A 24,294-nucleotide genomic window follows, 5' to 3' on the forward strand; every position below is an offset into this window, starting at 1 on the left:
TTAGCTCGCTTCTCCTTAGGTGATCCACTTCAGGAGGGGCCCTGTGGCAGCGGGAGGGAGTCAGATCTGCTGCCGGAGGTTTGGCTCCGCAGAAGCGCAGAGTTGGGTGTTTGCGCGGAGCGAGCAAGTTCCCTGGCAGGAACGGGTTCTCTCTGGGATTTTGGCCGGGGGATGGGCGGGGAAGATGGCGCTGGCGAGCGCCTTTGTTCCCCACCAAACTGAGCTCTGTTGTCAGGGGGCTCAGCAGCTCTCCCTCCCTTTGTCCTCCAGCCTTCCCGCTTCCCGAGCAGAGCTGTTAACTTACGACTTCCCAGACGCTAAGTCGCGCTTGTTGTGGGAACACAGTCCGTCAGGCCCCTCCGCTTTTGCAAGCCAGACTCGGGGGCTCTGCTTGGCCGGCGAGCCGCCCCTCCGCCCCGGCTCCCTCCCGCCAGTCCGTGGAGCGCGCACCGCCTCGCCGCCCTTCCTACCCTCTTCCGTGGGCCTCTCGTCTGCGTTTGGCTCCGGCGACTCCGTTCTGCTAATCCTCTGGCGGTTTTCTGGGTTATTTAGGCAGGTGTAGATGGAATCTAAGTGATCAGCAGGACGTGCGGTGAGCCCAGCGTCCTCCTAAGCCGCCATCTTGCAAAAAAAAAAAAAAAAAAACTATTTTCATGTTTTTAAAGAAGTTAAATCTCATACTAGCTTTTTTCCTTTTTTGATATTTCTAATTAGCCTTTAGCTTTTGTTTGTTGAAAGTTTCAACTTTCACACTCCACACATATGATGGCAAATTATTGTCATCATCATATGGATGCCTATCATCATATTAGGTGAGTATACACACAAATTTTGAAAATAAGCAGTTGTCCAAAATGATGGTGCCCTGGGTTATGTAGGGATTAAATTCTATAGACAGTGAATAAGATAAAAAATCACATTTGATCAAATAAACCACCCTTAAATGTCTAGGAATTTGACCTTTGGAAGGTTCAAGTAACCAAAACAAAACAAAACAGAAAAACCCTCACTTTTGAACAAAGACTTATTTAACACTTATGCTTGGTGTCAGGTACCATTCAAGATTTGGAAATACAAAACAGCAAAAACTCCTAACCTCAGGAAGCTTACATTTTAACGTGTGACACAGGCAATAAATATGATAAATAAATTTTATGTATTTTCTATAATGATGTGTTAAAGAGAAAAAACAAAGCATTTTTTAATTATCTTTGCTTTTCAGCCTTCCCTGTAACTGAGGAAAGGGCAAGAGGGTGAATAAAGGAAACTGTGTCTTTCTTTCCTTCTCTCTGCCTCCTGTCAAATCCAAGTCATTTTCAACTCTGGAACTATATAGTATTAGATATAACAGATCTTTTGATTTCTAGATTTTGGCAAACTCAAACTAACTTGAACATCCTTATTAAATGGATACATCTAATCTGCATGATGTTTGAGGCACAGGCTAACGGGTGGTATAGCAAAGAGAAATCCCTTACCTAAATCAGTGAGTGTAGCAGATTGTATGCACATTTCAGTGTAGTTTTAATCTATTTTATTTTATTTTATTTATTTTATTATTTCCACAATTGAGCTCCTTTTTCAGAATTTATTTTTTTGGATTTTATCCTCTATTTCTTTGTGGTATCACTTCATAGAGGTTTTGCATCTGCTTTAAAGATCTTCCATGCCTTGACTTCTGTATCATTGCCAAGTTTTTGATTCTGTCTTATTTTTTAATGCTTTACAGTCCAGCCTTTTCACTTCTCTGAACAGCAAACCATCTTTTTCTCAGTGTTCCATTCTTGAGCCTCTCCTATTTTCTCTAATATATTTCCAGGCAATATCATGACTTTAATTTTTACTTCTCTGTCAGTGGGTATTATCTGAATCTTCAGTGATTCTCTCTCTCAGGACCCAGCACCGTAATACCAACTATATTTTGGATACCTCTACAAGTATTCTGTGTACTTCAAATCCAAAGAATCTAAGAATGAACGCATAATTGTCCTTTCCACAGTTGTCACTTTTCCCATGTCCCTTTATGTTATTAGAATTAAAACTGTCTTTCAGAACTAAAGTTTTAGAATCATTCTCAATGTCTCCTTTCTAGTCTTCTGCATTAAGTCATTAATTACTATTGTTTGAAATCCATAAAATCTTTTTTGTTGTTATTAACATCAGAGCCATCATGCATGACTGCTCACCATGCACAGCACAATTCCAGGGCTTCCATTCACATATCTATACTTGGAATGGCACCTGGAACAGGTGTGTAGGATCATCTCCTTAAAGCATTTCTCTAACCTGTCCTTTTTTTTTCTAATCAAAGAACAGAATGTAAAAGACTAGAAAGTACACAGAGTATGGGATCTACTAATCCATGAAAAGTTTCCCTCTAGGGTGATCTCTGCCAAGATGTTTAACATCTCTGGGACCCAAATTTTATCTTCTGTAAGAATAATGGCGAAGTATGCAATTTTTAAAAAGCATAGCTCTACCTTAAGAGGAAATGCTACTTGGGTGTTATAATGGGGAATTCTGGGGTGTCACCAAGCAGAATGAAGGTCTCAGGCACTTGATAAGATAATAAACCATAGGAAATAAAGATGACATCAGAATATGAAAGGACGTCAAATGTGAATCTTTCCCACATCAAAACCAGGCAGCACTGGACTGGATAATCCACTGAAATTGGAAAATAAATGTAAATATGTAAGATTAAAAGTATACCACCATTCCTCAACCTTGTTCACCTTGTAGTGAAAACTCAAAAGGGAACAAAGAAACTGGAAAGAAAACATGATCAATTTATTCCTCTCACATTATTTTTAACTCTTCTCCCAACCCACGTAATGAATAGGATCTCTGTTAAAATAGGTGGTATAGTGGAATTAATAGTGACAAGAGAATTTGGTGCTAAAGAATGGGTTTTGTAAGCTATCCATTCATCTAATCCTGTCACTGAAATTAGATAATTAATTTGCATGGAAAACAGTTAATTCAGTCAAAGTTAATAAAAGTTACAATGAAGAGGCTTTCTCAAGATCATGATCTTTCTCCAAGTAATTGAGGTAGCACTCAAAAGCCTCTTGTGATAATAAAAATGGTTTTTATAGATAAACTTGATCTTCAAAATCTCCCACATTTTCTTTCTCAATTTTATAATAGTTAAAATGTTTTTTCAGCAAAAATGCAACTAAATCAGTTGTTTAAGTAAGAAAATAAAGTAGAAGGTAAATATGTTATTTTAAAGATTGTGTCAGTTTCTTCAAGGATTTTGTTTTGGTTAAAATGGATTTTTATTTGAAAAAAAATAACATCTCGAATAATTCAAAAAAAATTAATCACTTTCTTTTTTAGAATAACACAAATTAAAATGCATTTTTAAAATATTCATATTCCTGGAAACATATTAAGAACTTAAAAAATATTTTTGTACTAAAAAAGTGATTGAAGTTAAAATTTAACTTTAAACAAATATTTGCCCACTATTCTGCTTTCTCTGTCAACAATGAGATATATTTGAGCCAAGTGTTGCTTTCGATTTAGGGAGAAAATTGAAGAATGCTTTAATTTCTCATTAACTACATCATTAATCAGTGGTTAATTGTAATTATTTAGCCTGTAGAAAAAGTGAAAGTAGAATTAGAATCTGACTACAAGTCAAATAAACGTTGTCTTTCTTATTGATTTCAGCATTTTTTAAGACAGATATTCAATAACGTTTGCTTAGCAAAATTTTGGTATTGGTTGGTCAATGTGTTGAATAATAATTTAAGAGAGTGACTATGTCAAACTCTGTATCTCTTTCTTCGTCAACTTGCAAACATTAATAATACAGGACAGCATTAGTATGTTTTTTTCCAGTATCATTGTATAATTGCAATTAAGTAATCTGAGTAGTTATAGAAATAAATATATTCCCCTGTATTTTATTTAGAACAACTTAGAATGATATAAATTCTCTCAACAGGTTTCCCCGGGGGGTATTCTGTCTTGCTAATTCTTCAATGTTAAGATACAAATACTGAATCTTACCCATTTCAACTTCTCTTTTGCATGTGCAAAGTACCCTTTTGTTTATAATACAGGAGAGAAAATTGAAGACATAAACTTCAATTTTCAATAGAATGTCAGGAAATAGATAAAAACCCCATTTCAAAAATGTGAAAATGTTAATAATGTACCATGTCTAGTTTCTCAGTATAGGAAGGTGTGGTGGTTCCAGGGTCTCATCCTTTTCCTAATAACTATACTCAGAGCCTCTTTACAGTCTTTTCTGAATAGAAATTGCTCATCGAAGAAGCAACACCTGAATTTGGCATTCTTTAGCTTCCCTTTCATCAGTATCTAAATTATCCACATTTTCTAAATCCTATGTTAACACGCCTCTGCAGGCTAGTGCTAAATGTTATTAACCTTCAACAAATTGGATTCCTGATGAGTCCATGTTCATTTTTGAAATAGTGTCATCAAGTCATCACAGGGCCCCAACTGGAGCCCCAAAAGTGGCTCTGAGAAAGGGCCCAGACTACTTGGCCTACGCATTTGATGATATCCATGCCCTCTTTTGGTGGTTTATAAAATAATTGCAAACATTAAAATGTAACTTTACTTTCTATTTAATGGATATTTATTTGGTATGAGTGGAGGTTGGTGCCATGTTTGGGCGTGTTTGCTCTAAAACAACAGATACATTCACAGTATTTCTTTTATTCATTCAGTACATTTAGGTAGGAGTGGTTTTATAGAAGTATGTTCCACATTTTCGTACCTGCATCAAAGTAAGAGCACTAGACATAATTTGGCCTTTCTGTATCTTGAGTTAATAATGAGACAGTGAATTTTAACATAATCTATTAATCTGTATTTTATTTTTCAGATGTTTATTCCTAGTTTCGTGTGTGTGTGTGTGTGTGTGTGTGTGTGCGTGTGTGTCTTTATTCTATGAGGTTATACACAGCTTTTAGATTGCAAGGCAAAAATGTTGCCATTTCCATGCATAGAAAGGACCTCCACTCAGCCTTTTGTTTTCCATAGCCTAGCCGTATATTGGAAGTACATGGTTAAGAAAAGGTGGCAGCTCTAAGCTTTGAACTAATAACAATAAAGACCTATCTCTGCAATTTCTTACAAAGTACCAGATGCAGCCCTAAGCATCCTCAAATGCTAGGCTCATCTCTGTGATTTTTGCCTCTCAGTTTTCAGATTTCTAATTCTTCACTTCCTAACTCTTTAATGTTTGTCTGATGATCTTTATTATGTTTCCCTATCTTCTAAGAGGTCCTAAGCAGGAACATTGGTCTGGATGCCTAATCAGCCATTCGCAGAGTTGAAGTCTGGTCCTGCCATTTTCAAGCCCTCCACTGAGTGCCTCCTCACACTCGCATGCCCTCTCTGAGCTTTATATTTGAAGAGTAACAATACCCCCCAATACTTCCACTCTAGCCATTTGTGTTTGTCACAGCACATTGATAATAAAGAGAGCAGGCCTCTTCAAACTTGTGATTTTCAGCAAAGTTTTTATCAAACTTTCAGTTTCTAATCATTTCTCTTTTTTTCTTTTTCTTTTCTTATTCTCTGCTTCTTCCATTGGTGGGATTTTAGCTTTCAAGTGTAGAACAGCATGGTATTATTGGTTAAAAGGTAATAGAATTGTTTTAACTGCAATGTCAGCTGCAGGAGGAAGGAAAGGGAATAAGAAAGTTTAGAAAGGAAAAATAAGTTTGCAAAGTAAGCTACCTCAGAGAAAAATTACAAAGCATATAGTGCCTTTAAAGACTTTCCAGGGGGGAGTCCTAGGAGGGAATGGATTGAGGATCTATGGAAAGAAATATAAAGATATTTGAGAAATATAAGGCTCTCTAGGCATTAGGAATGGGTGGGATTAGGCATAGGATTCAGGAATTATGGCTTTTAGGAAGAAGAACTGAAATGTCTCACTTGTAAGGAATTTATAAGTCAGGGTTCAGATGAGAGTTGAGGACTAAACTGTACATATTTCCAAGGAAATTATCATGAAATGCTATTTATACCAGTAGGAACAAAACTGTGAGAAAATTCAGTTTAATAATGAAAATCTATATTAGATACAATCATTTCTTTAAATTACTTATTAGGTATTTTATTAGTTTTAGTAGGGATGCCACACAAATTTACCACAAACTGGGTACCTTAAAAAAACTCAGAAATGTATTCTCTCACACTTGGAGCCTGTAAGTCCAAAATCAATCCCTTTGAAAGTTGTAGGGAAGAATCCTTCAATTTCTTATTTCTACTTTCTGGAGGCATTCCATGCCTTACAGCTGCATCATTCCAATCTCTGCCTTCATCTTCAAATGGGCTTCTTCCCTCTATTTTGCTGTCATTGTCCTACTACAGGACACTGCACATTAGATCTAGGGTCCAACCTAATCCAGAATGATCTCATTTTAGTTTAGTCACATCTGCAAATATGGTCATATGCTGAGGTTTCAGGTGGGTATACAGCTTTGAGGGACAACATTCAACTTATTGTGGGTACAAGTGTTATATTTGTATCAGTAGCTAAGTATGCAGAGTATTACATTTGCTGTACTGCTTTTGTTATTTTATTTTATTTATTTTATTTTATTATTCTATTTTATTTTATTTTATTATAATTATCTCCTATATTCATATGCCTGGTCTTAGTTTATTTTATTTTCAGTTATGGATTGGATTCAATTACCCATTCAACAAGCATTTATTTTGTGTCTGGAAGGTGCTATGCACTTTGCTAGACACTTAGGATATAACAATGAATAAAACATAATAGATGAAAAAAACCAGAACATAATGGGATAATGAAGTTTCTAAATATGCAGCAATCATAAGTGGAGATTTTTAATGGCTATATTAGAAGTGATACTTTCCAAGTAGAGGAAACAACATGAGAGAAAATGACAGCTTTGAAATAGCATGGTGAGTTTTGAGAACAGCAAGCAGTTCTGAGACAAAGCAATACAAGGAAGGTTTGGTGAGAAGTGAAGATAGGAAGGAATTTAAGAGCCAATCACACCAATCTTCTATAGCCTCCTATGCAAGCTGACTATAATTCTTTTGATACTAAAGACTCACTGAAGGGTTTTAAGCTGGTTGAGGAAGATACGATTAAATGATTCAACTGGTATTTCGATTTTTTCACTTGCTTCAGATTTCTATAAATTAGATTATTGTTGTCTATTAACTTTTAGGTTTGCACATTCTAATTTTAGGTGTTATTTTGTGTTGCTTCTGAATTTGGGGAGAATATTTCTAACAGTGTTGATGAGTTCATCAACCACTACTCTCACCCTGTTGCTGACTATCCACCAGAGTAAATTGTGAAGATTTGATTACTACATGGGGCTTTGTAACTGGAAATACTTACTTAACATTGTGTTTGTGAGATTCAGTGTCCTATAGGCACCCTTCAGGGATGGCAGAAATCATGGGATTGTTTCTGATCCTTTATTCAAGGCTGTGGCAAGTGTAGCCATCCCCTCCCCACCTCCAAAATTGGTGCTGTTGGGGCAATTTTTAAGTGAAAATAGGAGATTTTTTTTTCTGATCTCATAATATGATAACTATCTTCTTCAAAATATCACACACACACACACACACACACACACACACACTATTCTTTAATCGCTATTTTTTAACTGCCTTACCCTGGTAAACTTCTTTGAAGAAGCTGGCCGTAAGGAACAGAAGTATCTTTACTGTTGGCTAAAGATGATGAGCACGTAAGGTCAGTCATCCATGGGATGTTGTCAACAGATCCCCCAAACAGGGAATGAAGTACTATATAAAGTATCAACCAGGAATTCATGTGAAGATACTCAGAGAAACACACAAAACAGGAAAGGCACAGAGATGATGGGGCGCCTGGGTGGTTCAGTCGGTTAAGTGTCCGACTTCGACTCAGTTCATGATCTCTTGGTTCATGAGTTTGAACCCCGTGTCAGGCTTTGGGCTGACAGCTCAGAACCTGGAGCTTGCTTCGGATTCTGTGTCTCCCTCTCTCTCGGCCCCTCCCCTGCTCATTTTCTGTCTGTCTGTCTGTCTCTCTCAAAAATAAACATTAAAATTGTTTTTAAAAAAGGCACAGAGATGAAATTTGTGATGTGCCTATGAGCCCACAGGTTGTTGATATGGGAAAACACAACCCTGGAGAATCATGTAGTTGTGGGGATACTATATACAGAACTTTTAACACCCCTTTTAGAACATACAGATTTCTATGAAAACAGCTCCGTTGGCCAGGAATCCAGAGATGCACCTTGTTTTCTCTTTCAAGTGATTTCAAAGTAATAAATAATATTAAGACCTTTCTGAAACCAATAGGAAATTATAATAATCAATAATTACAATTTTAATACATAAAAAATGCATTTAAATAGCATTATGCTGGAAAGTATTTTGTTTGTAGGTGATAGAAGTTTTCTAAAAGACAATAGTCTTTGGCTCAGAAACTGTAAATATATGCTCATGAGAGAAAGTGACTTCAGACTGAGGGACTGAAGGCAGGATAAATAGTCATATTAAAGCCTGAATCATTGGTAGGAATCAGAGCATGACTGGATGGAGAAACACAACAGAAGACTGGGTTCCAGTCTAAGATCCAGAACTGAAACAATAGTATCAGCATTGATGCAATAAAATGGGCATTTTGCTATCTAATTGTGATAATGCATAATTTGTGGATCTGTGATGAAATAAAATATTTTCTAAAAAATGAGCACTTTGAAGTATAGGAAAATGCAAAGATGAATAAGAAAGAATTTTTTGTCTCCTGGTTTAAAAAATCAAGCTTTTTTTTTAACATTTACATGAAATACTGAAATATGGATATATGAGCTGAAAGAAATCCAATCAATATGGACTTTAGCACGTGAGCTAGAATGTCACTCTCAATGTTAATTATGTAAAGACATTTCTTAAACAAGTTTTGTGTACTAGTCACTGGCATATATAAGCTGAAAGTCTCAGAATTTTCTGGAATAAAAACAAAATATTGTACATCATAGAACAGAATCTGAACTTATTTCATAAAAATTCTCTTAGTCTAATATTACATATAGGATCTGATACAACAACTCAGTTTTAGGGGGCATGTATGAATTCACCATTTCTCTGATCATTACTCCCAGACTGTCCTTAGCAATCGACTTCTACAACATTAGGTAGTGTCATAAAATAAGAAAATACTAAAAGTAAAAAAAAAAAAAATCACACAATCTTGGGATTATGACAAAAGGACATAGGACCCAATGAAAAGAGTCTTTTTTTTTTTTAACGTTTATTTATTTTTGAGACAGAGCATGAACGGGGGAGGGTCAGAGAGAGAGAGAGACACAGAATCCGAAACAGGCTCCAGGTTCTGAGCTGTCAGCACAGAGCCCAACGTGGGGCTCGAATCCATGAACCGCGAGATCATGACCTGAGCCTAAGTCAGACGCTTAACCTACTGAGCCACCCAGGCGCCCCTGAAAAGAGTTCTAGATGGGGACAGCTGGGACAATTTGAATAAATAAATAAATAATGTATCATTGGACTATAGCCCAAGTATAAAATAAATATCCATGAGTTTATACTGATACGAATAAATAATTGAATAAATAAATGAATGGGGGGGAGGGAGGGATAGATAAATATCCTATGCAGAAGAATACCAAATAATTTATACAGATACACTGCCTTCAAAAAGGTAGAGCATAACTTCCTACTCCTAAAGTCTGGGCTGACCATGTTGACTTTCTTCCAAAGAGCACAGTGTGGAAATGCAGGAATGATAACTTTATAGTGGAGAAACCTAACAAACACTATCTCAGCCGGGTGATCAGGTTAATATCAATAATGATAAGCTGTGTTGATATTATGTACCCTTGATATAATATATTGAAATGGCAATTCACCTCTGTAGTCTTCCTCCCAGTAACCCATATCCCCATTCTAATCACAAGAAAATATCAGATAAACTGGGATAAATCCCAGTTGAGAAATATTTTACGAAACATCTTACCAGTATTCTGTCAAGGTGATTAAAAACAAAGTCTGAGGAAATGTCTCAGTTAAGAGGAACCTGAGGAGACATGATGACTAAATGTAACGTAGTATCTTGGATGGGATTCTGGAATGGATTTACGAACATTGGATAAAACTGGACCCTAGTTAATAATGTATCAATATTGGCACATTAATTGTAACAAGTGTACCAGAGTAATACAAGATGTTAATAATAGGGGAAACTGGGTACAGGATATATGGGAAGTCTCTTTACTATTTTTGAAATTTTTCTTTAAATCTAGAATTGTTCTAAAATAGAAAGTTTATTTTAAAAAATTTACTTGTGCTCTTTCCCTGGTATCTCACCGCTGCGTCGGTGCAGGTAGGGGATTGAGCTCGAGCTAGCTCGAATAAAGGCTCTTTGCTTTTGCATCGGAAAAAAAAAAATAAATAAATAAAATAAAAAAAAATAAAAAATTTACTTGTTCATTCTGAGATATTGCCATTTCAGTACAGCTGGCTTGATGCTGAACCCCAGTAGAGAATGTGAAGCAGGCCTGGCTCAGTTGAGCATTACCTCTTACATAAACACACAGATAGTTTCCAAGATGGACATATAATCCATATTACTTCAGTCAGAGCAAATCCTGAAGTGTTTTGTGAATGGACTAAAAAAAAGAGGTGTTGTTTTTGTTTTTGTTTTTTTTCCTCTTCTGCCAGATGAGCTGTGTGCATGTGGTCCTGGAGCCACCCTGCCACCACAAAGGCAGCAACTGACTTAGGACAGAATGAGAAAATGAGCTGAGATTTGCAGAGTGTAATGCTTATTTTAACCACATTTTCTGAGTTCCTGGCTCTAGTAATATTTAAATCAAGTATAACTTTTGTTCTTTTCCATTTATATGAGCCAGTATGATCCTCCTTTTGCTTAAGCCAGTTCAAGTTGTGACCCTGGCAACCAATTACTCTAATTCTAACTGATATAATGTATTTGAGATAAAGCATAGAATTGTCAGGGGAGTATAGAGCTTCTAATAGGGTTCACCTTGGGAGACACTGTTTGCATAGCTTAAACCATGGACCTAGTGGCACAGGGTGACATTGTGGTAGACTGAAGACAGTTGTCTGATTTATCCCTCAACATTTGTATGAAATACAACTGTTCTATTTAATGAAGCAATTAGGTATTTTCCTGTAATAAATGAGTTAAGTGGAGACAATACGGTCCACATGTTCATTCATTATTATTATTTTTTAAGGAATGCTTGAGTGCCAGTATGTGAGGAGTCAACAACAGTGAACAAAAGACAATACTCTGGTTTCATTTTAATAGGAGAATATGGGTCCTATATAAGAACCAATGTACAAAAAAGCAAAATGAAAGTGACTGTATCATCAGTGAAGTACTGATAAACACCATGGAGCAAGTAGAGGATAGAGGAGACCAGAAGAGGAGAGAGGAGGGTGTCACACAGATGGCTGGGGAAGGAATATTATGGTTATGGGGAATAGCATAGCAAAGGTCATGAGTTGGCTATGACTGATGTAATGGTTAACTGTGTATGTCAACATGGTCCGGTAATGGTGCCCCAATATTCGATCAAACATTACTCTAGATGTATCTGTGAAGATGTTTTTGGATGAGAGTAACATTTAAACCAGTGGACTTTGAGTAAAACATATTGTCCCCTATGATGTGGGTTGACCTCAGCCAATCACTTGAAAGCCTTGATAGAACAAAGACTGACCTCCCCAGAAAGAAGAAATTCTGCCAGCAGATTTCCTTTGAACTTAAACTGAAACTCTTCCCTGGGTCTCCAGCCTGCTCATCTACCTGGGAGATTTTTTTGACTTTCACCTCCACAGCTGTGAGCTAATTCCTTACAAAATATATATATGTATATACACACACACACATACAAATATATGTATACATATATACACATATATATATATTTGGTAAATTAAAAAAATAGCAATGAAATCCAAGTGGTTTGGGCAGAGGGAGTAAGGGGGAGAATATGTCAGCCTTATTAGCTTTGCCTCACAGTCAGAGATTTTTATTTGTAGGGTGGAGATGGGTCATTCAGCAAACTGACAATAATTAAATTCACTAACAGTTTCAATCCTCCTAGCTCTGTATTGTTACTATTCTAAATAGTCTTCATGTGTTGATATCTTTACATGATAAGGTATACCTATCATTTCTACATTTTGAGTCTCCAATTAAATGTGGCTCTGACAATGATAAAACCACAGACTAATATGTCAAATAAAATAAAAATAAAGTAAAATAAAATTGATTACCTTGTATTTTATAATAAAACAAAGTCTCTAACACCGCTTCTCTGCTCCCCCTGACAATTATTACAATAAATTTTTATTTTCCCTGTTGCTTCTTGGCAGTGGGAAAATATATTGTAAGAAATTAAAATGTAAAATATTTCTAAATTTGCCAGTTCTTCAGAACTGAGTATTACAGTTAAGCTTCCAAAATTCCAATTCTTCAACTTGACACTAAAAGTTCCACTATTTTCTAACTCATATGAGTTGTGACATACAATGTTGTTTTCAACAAGAAAGCCTTCTGAGGAATATTAACCAAACCCCCCTACAAGAGCTAAGTAATTCTAGTCTTCTTATATTTCCATTTATTTTTCATGAATTCCAGCTCTGATTCCTAATAAATCATTTTTGATTGTAGGTACAAAGCAAATGACATTTTGTTAATTTGAAAAAAGGAGAATTCTTTATTGTGTCTAATGTACTGGATCTCACTTTTGTCATCAGATTTCAAAGCTCCCTTCCTGTTCCAGAGGAAGTTGAACAACAACGACAAATTTTTGATATGATTAGCGGACAGATCTAGGCCATTATGTAGGATGGAATTCAAGAGAAATCAAGTAGCTTTTAAGAAGTATGCTTCTACTTATACATTCAAATTAATGTTTTACTCTAAGTGGCCACCTTTGGAGGGGTGAGTTACTTATTCTAATGACAGTGTTATTATTCAAAATATGTTTAAAGCCTTTTTTGTTTTGTTTTGTTTTCATTCAGCCTCAGAACCCATTTATGAGTCACCTAAGAAAATTATTTGTTTCTCTGTGTGTATTATTCATTTAATAAACACTTATATATGCTAAAACGATTCAGGCATTGTCCTAAGACAATGTCCTTTTAAAATGTTCATTTACTTGAAACTTATACCAACCTCATAAAGCAGGTAATACAATAATCCTAATTTTATCAATAAGGAAACTTAAGTATTGCCCAATATTACACATTTAAGAATTTAGGGAGTTAGACTGAACTCAAAAGCCTCATAGTACTTGCTTTATCACTATTCATGTTACCTCTCACATCTACATTTTGTTTCAAAATTATCAACTATATTTTTCACAAAGTATAACATACCCCTAAATATTATTTTTGCCTTTAATATAAAGTGGCTTCTTCAATGACCCTTCAGAGATAAACTGAGGAACTTGGAGCAAAACAAGAACCTGAGTCAAGAAAGATTAAATCATTTATATACTGACATAAAAAGGGAAAATGGAAAATTTTCTGCTAGAAGTTTTCTGCTTAGCTTTTCGCTAATCAGAAGAACTGACATTGTCATAGCTTTCTTTCCTTTAATGTCTAGTGAATTGAGGTTTTGTTAAGGCAAATGTAGTATCAATTCTCTTAGCCACCAATTCAAAGCTATCATTCTTGAGTTTAAGATGTGCCATGTCAGCACTATGTTGACTTTCACTAACTCGGTCAGACCATTACTCAGTTGATCTTGATGAATCTCTACTAGTGAGATGATTTTGATGAGCTATAAATCAGTCTTGATGTCTTTTTGTCCCCTTAAATCTGTCTTGGTAGACTGTAGAAATAAGTTAACTGTGAAATGTTGTCCAAATATAGATTCAAATAATTCCAAAAAAGAATAAATTGTATACATATATATATATATATATATATATATATACACACACACACACACATATATATACATATATGTACATACATACATATATATACATATATACATATATATACATATATATATATAGTGTTATGATTTCTATTCTAAATATCGTCATCAAAGATCTAATCCAAAGAACAGAATTGAATGACTCTAAATTTCGTATGGTTTTATGAGTTGTTCATAAGCCTAAATTAAAAATGCAATTGCTTTTCATAGGGAAACTAATTTCTCATGAGGGGATCATTTAAGTGAAATCTTTGTAAAATTATTTGTTTCACCATTAGATATAATCTCTAATAGGGTAATGATGATGTCTATTTCACTCACCATTGTACTTAGCAACTAATACAATGCCTGGTACCTAATAGTAGGTACTCAATAAATAATTATTGAATGAATAAAGATTTCATTCTTATTGTTATAATTAAGATCCTTTTCTAGGATGGCAGGGGAAACTCATATCCTCTGAATGCTCATAATATTTCAGGAATAGACTCAAGTGGTCTCCATGATTGAGAAGTAAGGGATTTGGAATGCCAAGATTAATCCCATTATCTTGTATTTTTATAAAATTTCATATATACACCCTTATACTACATACACCCTTGTTATTTGCAGCAGCATCCATGAGAGTAGCAAAATAGGTTTTGTTGATTCTTCTTTTACAGAATATATAATAGACTTATGCAGTTTAAGACACTGGCTAAAGGGTCACACACTGAAGTCAAAATCCTAAGCAAGGATTTGAGTTTCTTCCCACAGAGTTCAGAAGGGTGTAAATCTGCCCCAACAGCATAAATTATTTAATGACCTAGATTCATCTTTTTGCATCCAGAATAAGGCTACTATATTTGCACCTTTCTGACTGCAGAGGAGAGAGAAAGCTCATGGCAGCTGGCAAGAAGGACAAGCAAATTAATCAGTGTATAAAATGTTTATAAACTCCCCCAAAATTTCAGGAGTTCCCAGTCTGGTTCTTCTCTTACTGTTTCTACGTATGGTTTCTTACAGAGGCTAGATCTGATGGTCAATTCAGATTTATTCTGTTTATTTATATGTTTTAGATATTTTGAGGTGTGAAACATAATGAGTATCTCAAAGAAGCCAGTTATCAAAATCAATGGTATTTGTGAAATGCATTAGGAAAAGGCTAATTATAATTTATTATGAAGCATCCCTACATCTATTGTGAATAAAGTAATGTGCTCTTCACAGCAGGCCCTAGTTTCATTAACCTTTTCATAGAAGCAGTGATCTCATTCAGAAATCTTATTTCTGAATTATGTGTTCATACCACACACTGATTCCTTCATACCTGGGTGAGGGGGGAAACCAATGTGCAGTCGTGGATTTATCTTATAGGTTTAAACAGTTAAGGGAGGTGGGGAAAGATGAAGAAGGAAAAGCGGAGTCATCTCATTAATAAAGGTGTTGATACTTCTTTTCAAGGCATTATTTTCTACTTTATCTTTTTTATTGTTCCCTTCATTCTAAAAAATGACATTCAAAAAAATTTTTTTAGCGTTTATTTTTGAGAGACAGAGCATGAGTGGGGGAGGGGCAGAGAAAGAGGGAGCTACAGAATGGGAAGCTGGCTCCAGGCTCTGAGCTGTCAGCACAGAGCCAGAAATTCAGCCAGAAATTGAATCCACGGACTGTGAGACCATGACCTGAGCTAAAGTTGAACGCTTAACCGACTGAGCCATCCATGTGCCCCTAAAAAATGACACTTTAAAAGAAAAAAAATCACAGTAAATGAAGGAGTGCCCACAATAATACAGTAATCAAGGTATATAGTGATATGTATTTAAAGGGGAAGGAAAGAGTCCACAAGGGTCTCTGTCACTCTCTGTCTCTCCCTCTCTCTTTCCTTCAGGTCCTTCCTCCAGATAGTGAGTTCATTTCCTTGATAATTTCAAGACAGTGAAAATGCCACTTCCATTATTATTCTACTTCAAGTATAAATCTCTCCTCTATCCAACACTCTATCTTGCTGGAAAGGCTAGAAAATTCATGATTCCTTTGTATGGTTTCTAAAAAAACAAAAAACTAAAACCCACAAAATACATTGCAAACTAAAGGTATATTCTTTTTTGCACACTTCCACACAAGGAACGCAAGAATGCCACTAAAGTCTTACAATCTTTTTCTCCTCTGTTTTAAATCCCTTTAGCTTTTCATAATCTTCATGGAGGCAGTAAATAAAATGCATGGAGAGTCTGTCAGGCTTTCAGCTCCTGAAGCCCTCTGACCCTTGCTGTTGGTGTCATTTAAGTTAGTTAAGTAAATTTAGATCTTCTATAGAATCTAAATTCTTGAGTAGGTGTTGGGGAGCAAGAGTTTTTTGCTTTTATAAGGTCCTTCTAGGTGGAATGAGAATCAAGTTGACATGAGACAGATTAATAGGAGAAAATCAAATTTAATTTCATACATATGGGGAAGCCACACAGACATGGAAATTCCAAAAACTGTCAGGCAACATGAAGTATGTATGTCATTCTGAACTAAAACGAATAGGGCAGGGCTCTAGGACTTCTAAGAGAAGAAATGTAATACAGAGGAAGATGAAAAGAAATAAATGTTTGGTAAACAAATATTTGCTAGGCCACTGAGAAAAATTGGGACATAGAAGATTTTGATCAAACAGGCCTTGCTAGGTTCCTCCTTGTCTATCCTACCTAATTCATATCATAATGTATTTACCTATGGTGAGAGCTCTCTTCTTGGAACAGGTCCTCTATCTAAATTCTTTTAAGCAGTTATGGGGGTAAAGAACTTCTCCTGAATCTGCTGGGGTTTGATTGCTTTTTAAGTCAATATTCTCTTCATGCCAAAGTGGCCCATCTTGGGGCAGCCTGTCCTTAGCCCCTAGTGTAGGTTAAAAAAAATCTCTGGGCTACTATTTATTTTTCTTAGGATCAAGTCAGCCAGGCTTCTGATCTTACTTGAATGTTACACACCAAGACTAAGAACAGGACTTTTCATTGACTATGACCATGATTTTGCATTACAGTACATTTTTAATTGTGCAACACTTTTGTATTAGCATACAGCGGGGCTGTTTATCAGTCCTTTGGGTAATATTAAAGCTCTATTGAACCAAAATCCTTCATGTTCTTGTCCTTTATTTTTCCAGGGAAATATATTCTTTCTTGTTCCTCCTTTCCATGCTAGAGTCTTCACTACTGGCTTTCAGCTCACTGTGAGGCCAATTTCCTAGCAAATTCCTTAAACAGTATCCTCTTAGAGGATAAATGCTTATTTTCCATGGTCTTCCCGAATATTCTAACCACTTGTTTCCCAGGTCTTGGTCATTACTGATGGGACCATTCTTTTTCCAACCAAGTCACAGTTAAAATAATATATACTATAGGCAATCCATTTGCATAAATATTTTAATCATACTTTAAAGTTAAATAATTCTATATCTGATGTAAGCATTAACTATGAGCAGTTTTGAAACTGTTTGAAAACAAGTCACATTTGTTTGAATAAGTCTATACCTAATTTAGGCAATATACATCTTCACATTTTTCCATAAAGTTAAAAAAAAAACATTACAAAAGATATTACAGTGAAATCTGAATTCTGTCGCTTAACCACAAAAGTGCCCTGGCTTAATAAATCATGAAGAGAATCAATGAGGCTTGCACTGAATGCCTGAAAGAAAGCTGTAATCATTCATAAGGAGTAACTTTGGATGATTACTAAGTTCTCTAAAGTAGTTGAGACTGCAGAAAACCATAAATGCTTTGTCCAACAATTATCACTATCTCATATACCACTGGAGCCATTTTGAAAGTATTTCCAATAAATCCACAAATGCCCTGACTGGAACTTACATGGACTATTTCTGCAGATCTCTATTGTAACTCTCAGTTACAAAGGTTGCTGTCTGAATGGAATAATAATGTTCTTTTGTCAAGATGATAAATATTTGTTTATAATTGTAGATCTCTTGATCAAATGCTTCTACTCAGGAGGAAAAACAACAAAAGGAAAGCTGTTGCTATGCAGAACAATGTAATGACATAGAAATATGACAAAATCACAAAACTGATTTAGTGTAGACTATGGATGATTAAGGAACAGCCATTTAGAGGCTTAATTGAGTTAATATCTCTCCTTCATAGCCAAGAAAATACATTTATTGAATATGTTGTTCCATATGCCACACACTGCATCAGATGCTAGAGGAAAATAAAGATGAATAGATTTGGTTGCTATTTTCAAATTACTTCAAATATGGAGAGAGTTCATGGTAGACAAGCAAGAATGCAATAACATAGGTTTGGCTAAAAAGAAGATGTTTTTACACAGCCATTCACATGGCCAGTTTATACTTTTCACCATTATCATAGGGATTGTGCCTGAGTTTCTAAACAAACTATTTATTGATACACACCAACTGCTATTGTTGAAGAGGACATCCTAGATTATTTGAAGAGAAAAATGTATAGACACACTATATATAATCCCTAAAGGGGGTAGAAGTTGCTTAAGTGACATGGCTACATCTTAGACTAAGCATAGCCAGAGGACATAGTAGGTCTTCATTAATTGGCTGGTGACTGAATGAACCTAAAATAATTATAAAAGCTGTATGAGACTTTATTATTCATGTTGCATAGCCTGGGTTCATAAACTCTGAATATATAAGAATTAAAGATATATTTAGAGAAGGAAAATGTTAGAAAGATTTAGCGGAAAGAAGCTATTAGGTGTGAATGAGGGCCAATATGCTGTGTAATTACATCATGGATATCTAGGCCAGTAATAATTTTAATGATTGATGGATTTACAAGGGCAAACTTATTTTGCATTATGTGTCTACTGTCAAATCAAGTGGATGATATGTGAAAACATATTTACTGGAGTACATCATTGAGAACCAGCCTGCACTTTCAACCCTTTCCTAAAAATAACTTATTTTGCAGTGTGTTTCAATACATGAGACTGCTTGGCCTTAGTTCATGGTATCCAGAGTGTAAAAGAGTGAGGGCATCTGTGTCTGCTCCCAATGGCAACACTATTCCATTTACATAACTCTCTGAATCATTTCACATCTCTCTTCACACACCATGGGTAAGAATGCAAGTGCTGAGTGTTCTCTGAAGTCAATGGAAATCTGTTATTAGGTTAGCTTGATATGGGTGTTGCAAAAAATTAGAAGTTTTTCCTTATGACTAAGGACCAAGAAAAACAGATGGCTGGATGAGGAATGTGGAGGTTGTCGGATAAAGCTCTTGCCAATAAGATTTGGTGCTGACATAATATATTCAGTCAATTGGAGCATCTTGATGATACCAAATATAGAAAAGAAAGATGCTTCTGGTTGTCTTTGTAACTTATGTGATGATGGAAGGAAAACTGACTTAACTTGGACTCAGTGATATTTGCTTATTATAGAACAAAGGTCACATTTCTAAAAAACAAACAAAAAAATGTTTCCCTGCTCATGTATCTTATTTTTATAAGTAAGTAATAATTTTTTTTTACCTTTAAGCCAAAGCAACTGTTAAAAATTAAAAATTAATTCATGACCAAATTAAATATATCAATTTTAAATATAGATAGATAGAGAAAAGGAGATAGATGTATAGCTCATGTACAAACACAATTTGAATTGTTACATGACAGCAATAATAACCATGTTAAGTTCAGAAAAAGCCTCCCTAATCCAATTAGGGAATGTAATACAATATACAACAAAGCAGCTATCCTTGCATATAATCCTTAGTGCATTCCAGTACAGAGAGGGCAATCTGTGGTGCTATTTATGGCACTAAAACAAGCTTTAATGGCACTTACTTGCTATATGCCTCTCTTTATTTTCTGTTCCTCTCCCTTTTATTGGCCTACATTCCAAAATTGCTTTTCTCTTAGGCAGACTGTCTATATCCTCTTTATATCTCTGGCTTTCTTCTCATAATCGTGTTGTATGATTATATTCCCTTTCTTTACTCTTTAAATTTATTTTCCTTAATGTCCTGACAGACACATCCATAGACATTTTTAGTGATTAATACCTATCTTTGGAACTAAAACATTCACTGTCTCAACATTTGGGACTGTAGATATTGTCTTAGAATAAAATTTATCATTCTATTTTCTGTTGGGCAATCAGGAAAAGAATGGAAAACAGGCAGCTTTATCCAAGGCTGAATAAGAGTATCTTCAGGAATAGAAAGACGTGGAACATAAAAGACCAGAGAAGCAAATAATATTTTCCACAGTGGTTTTTATATAGTCATGAGAAGAGGATCCATATACTGGATATGAAGAGACCATAGTATCTTGAAAAAAACTTGGAGTAAGGAAAAAAAAAAAAAAACTAGTAACATAGGCCTGAAATAAAGCTCATTCCTTTTCTTTACTGACTACTATAAACCTGTGTCCTCCTCCCCAAAATGAACATAATGGTACAATTCCTTAAGATGGTTGAGGAGCAGGAAATAATGCATATGAGGAATTTATCATAGGATCAAAATAATTCCTTCATTTATTTTCATAATTTACCACACATAGTTATTGATAAGAACATAAACGAGATAAAGGACAGTAGTGTGATACCTCTGATGAATGTCAGATGCTTATTTTTATGTTTATGCTTATTCTTTCATGTTCTCAATATATGCTTGATGTACTAACATAATAACATCAGAAAAGTTACTGCTAGGTTTCTTTTTATCTTCTTTTAAAAAAAATTTGTTTAGTTAACACAACAGCGTAATATTGGTTTCAGGTGTACAATACAGTGATGCAACACTTCCATACAAAGTCAGGTATTCATCACAACGAGTGCGTTCCTTAGTCCCCATCACCTATTTAACCTGTCTTCTTTAACTTTGGCAAGTTTGATTTTTTTTTTTACTTTAAACTATTTGTATGCCTAAAATTCTGAGTGTCTGAGTCCTAACATGGAAAGCAGTTTCAGAAAAATTTTCCACTAAACCAATATGTACATCGGAGACTTTATTTTTAGGGCTACAATAAAAAATAGTACCCTCATTCTTTCATAGTGATTCATAATATGCCCACATCTTTGTAGAGATATAATGTGATCAGAAGGTATCTTATCCATAGTTTTGGGGGGGATAAAAGGTGGAGGAAAGGACAAATCATTTATGGTCACAGGGTTTTTGAGTAGAGAATGAAGACACAAACTCCATACTTCATTAGTTTTTTTCTTTACTGCATGACTTTCTTTATGGACTCCTGTAATTCTGTTTGTAGATAAGTAACTTCTCCCGGATTAGTAGGTTGGTAGAATAAATCTTATATGTTTATTTCTAGAATTTGAGCACTGGGTGTTATATGTAAGTGATGAACCATGGGAATCCACCTCAAAAACCAAGAGCACACTTTATACACTGTATGTTAGCCAATTTGACAATAAATTATATTTTTAAAAAAGGCCAAATATTCTTAGATCTCAGCACATTCCCTTACAAATCTGTTAGAAGAAAATGAGACATCATCTACACTGAAACAACTTCATGTGTGCTTTCTCCACAGAAAGGAAAATTGTTTGAAAATCATTAGAATGCTAATTTCATATTAGCCATAGCTTGCCTATATTTTCAGTAGGGAACAGTATTTACAGCACTTTTTTGAAACCAGAATTATTTTCCATATGAGAAGAATGATTTGTCTTATCTTATTTAAAAAAATGTTTCAATTCACTTATTTTGACAGAGGGAGAGAGGGAACAAGCAGGGGAGGGGAAGAAAGAGAGGGAGAGAATCTCAAGCAGGCTTTACACTGTAAATGCAGAGCCCAGTGCAGGCTCCATCCCACCCACTGCGAGTTCATGACCTGAGACGAAATAAGTCAGATGCTTAACCGACTGAGCCACCCAGGTGCACCCCCCACCCCCCGCTTTATTAGTCACTTTTTAAAAATTCTTTAAGGTATGCTGCTATTTAAGAATAGTAAAATTTAGTATGAATTGAAACTTATATAAATTGTTCCTAATTTTTGAAAGCTTCAAGTATTTTCATTCAATTTCTGACATTATTTTCTGTTTTTATGAGGCAACTAAGTATTCATCAATCTTTTTCTACGTGTAAAATATTACTAAAATTTCTTTAGCTCCTGTTAACACAAAAACTCCAAAGCTGGCCACCAAAGTAAAAAGACTTTTAGGGTAACTTTATTTTGTCGTTCTTTTTCCTGCAGCACTAATAGAAAATCCTAAGTAAAAGAAAGGGTATTTGATGTGTTACAAAGTACATTTTTGCATATTGTATAAGTATGTGTGTGGGTTATTGGTAATTTGCTGCACAATCTCTGCATTCTTTTCAAAATGAACCTGAATAATATGTTTCACAAGGGTAGGTGAATATTTTTAAACCAATTCATTCATCATGGGAAATGATCTTAGGGGCTTTTAAAATCCTATAAACTGTAAGAACTTCCATAATATTGTTAAAAATACTCATTTAACTTTTGCTTGAAGATGTCTGTGGTCCTCATTACTTCCGAGAAAGCCACTGTCCTTTGTTGGATATGAAAAATTACCTAAATTTCCTTAATTTTTAGGGAGTTTTTCCCTATATTGATCTGAAGTCTATCTCCCTGTAATTCCAATTTATTCATTCCTATCTCGTGCATGGAACTATACAGATACAATTTTATTCTAGTCCTCCAAATGTCAAATAGTAAATATCATATTTCAAAATTCTTTCTAAAATATAACAGCCAGAACTGAACACATTACTCTGTATTACCTAACAAGTACAATACATAATGGAATTATTATTTTCCCCAGCCATGCAACTCTGCTGATCAAAACTGAGTAAATTAACAACTACATTCCTCCTCTTCCTGCACAGTTATTTTGTGTCAGGTACTATGTTAAGCAGTTTGGTTTATTTATATAGCAATCAGCTTAGTCAGCTATTTTTATTTATGTGATCCAGACAAGAAAACCAATGTTTGCTCAAGGTTCCATAGCTACCAAGGAGACAGAAAGGCTGAGCTATCTCATTTCAACCTCATATGCTTAGCTACTAGACGAAATTGCATTCCTAAAGTAAAATGCTGGAGACCCTATCACATGATCAGTGGGGTCAGATAGGTACTGCTGGTGACAGTGATTTCTTCCAAAGACTACACCTGTGCCTTGGCTTTAGGCAAGCTTCCTCACACCTGATTTTCAAGCCTGATTGTTCCTCTCTCCCAATAATTGTGATTTATGCTTAGCCTTTTGGAACAAGTGGTTTCTTTCTAATCAGCTATTTTTAGGGTAAACTTTATAATGGTTTTGTTTTTGTTGTTTGATCAGCCAGAATTCGATTTTGTCATTTACACTTAAGACTGACATACTCATCTGAAGAATGTTATGCTGCTATGGAATCTTGCGCTGTGATCAAGATGTATTACGTTATGTCATTTGTCTTCTTTTTCAGTAATCTTATGAAACATGAGGTTAAATTTAGTTTGTTCCATGAGAACGTCACTATTTTCTAAGTGTTTACCAACCCCCTGTTTAATAAATAAATACACCTATAATTTTTCTGGAGATTATAATAAAACAGAATCCATTTTCATATCTTTAATATATCACTGACCCATTCTGAAAATTACGAAAACATTTAGCCACTCCCAGTCTTCTGTTGGTAATAACTGAAATAATATCGGTAACATTTTATGTATGAGATTATGACATTTTGATGTCAAAACCAGTTGTCACATTAACCTTGATAAGAAAAACTTACTTTTTTTTCTGACTGTTTTAGAGAAAAAAACAATTAACAATTGTGTGATCAGTATATCTGACAAGAGTCTCGCCCTGTCAACATTTTCCCTGACAAGGAAAATTATCTCTTTTAGTCATTGTCCCCAGGATTCTCATTCCTGCCCTTATAATCCTGATCTTGTTTTTCTTTACCTCTTTTCCCTTTCTGAGGTAAACTGGGGGTAATAGCTGAGGTAAATTGGCATTGCCAATCCTATACCTAAATGAAAGTCCTGGATAAAGTCTAGTCTTCAACACAGCACTGTTCTTATTCTTACCACCTAACTTAATAATTGGTGTCCCTGGTTTCTAGTAGTCTTAATTCATGTCATACTACCTAGCATTTGACTTCAAACTGGCAAATATGGTTCTCTTGATATATCAAATGTGTCGTACTCTAACTATGGTGAAAGCATCTTTGAAAAGAAGACACTATTGCCCGCTTTCCTACTGCTTCTGCATCTATTTCTCTATGGGAGGAGCTGCAAGATTCCTAAGCTTACATATTAGCCCTTTATTTCCTTAGGCTGCTTAGTTGGGAATTTTTCCTGAAGAAGCTACAAACTTGCCCTAGTCATATAAATTC

This window comes from Prionailurus viverrinus, chromosome C1 (genome assembly GCF_022837055.1).
Source record: "Prionailurus viverrinus isolate Anna chromosome C1, UM_Priviv_1.0, whole genome shotgun sequence".
NCBI classification, from domain to species: domain Eukaryota; kingdom Metazoa; phylum Chordata; class Mammalia; order Carnivora; family Felidae; genus Prionailurus; species Prionailurus viverrinus.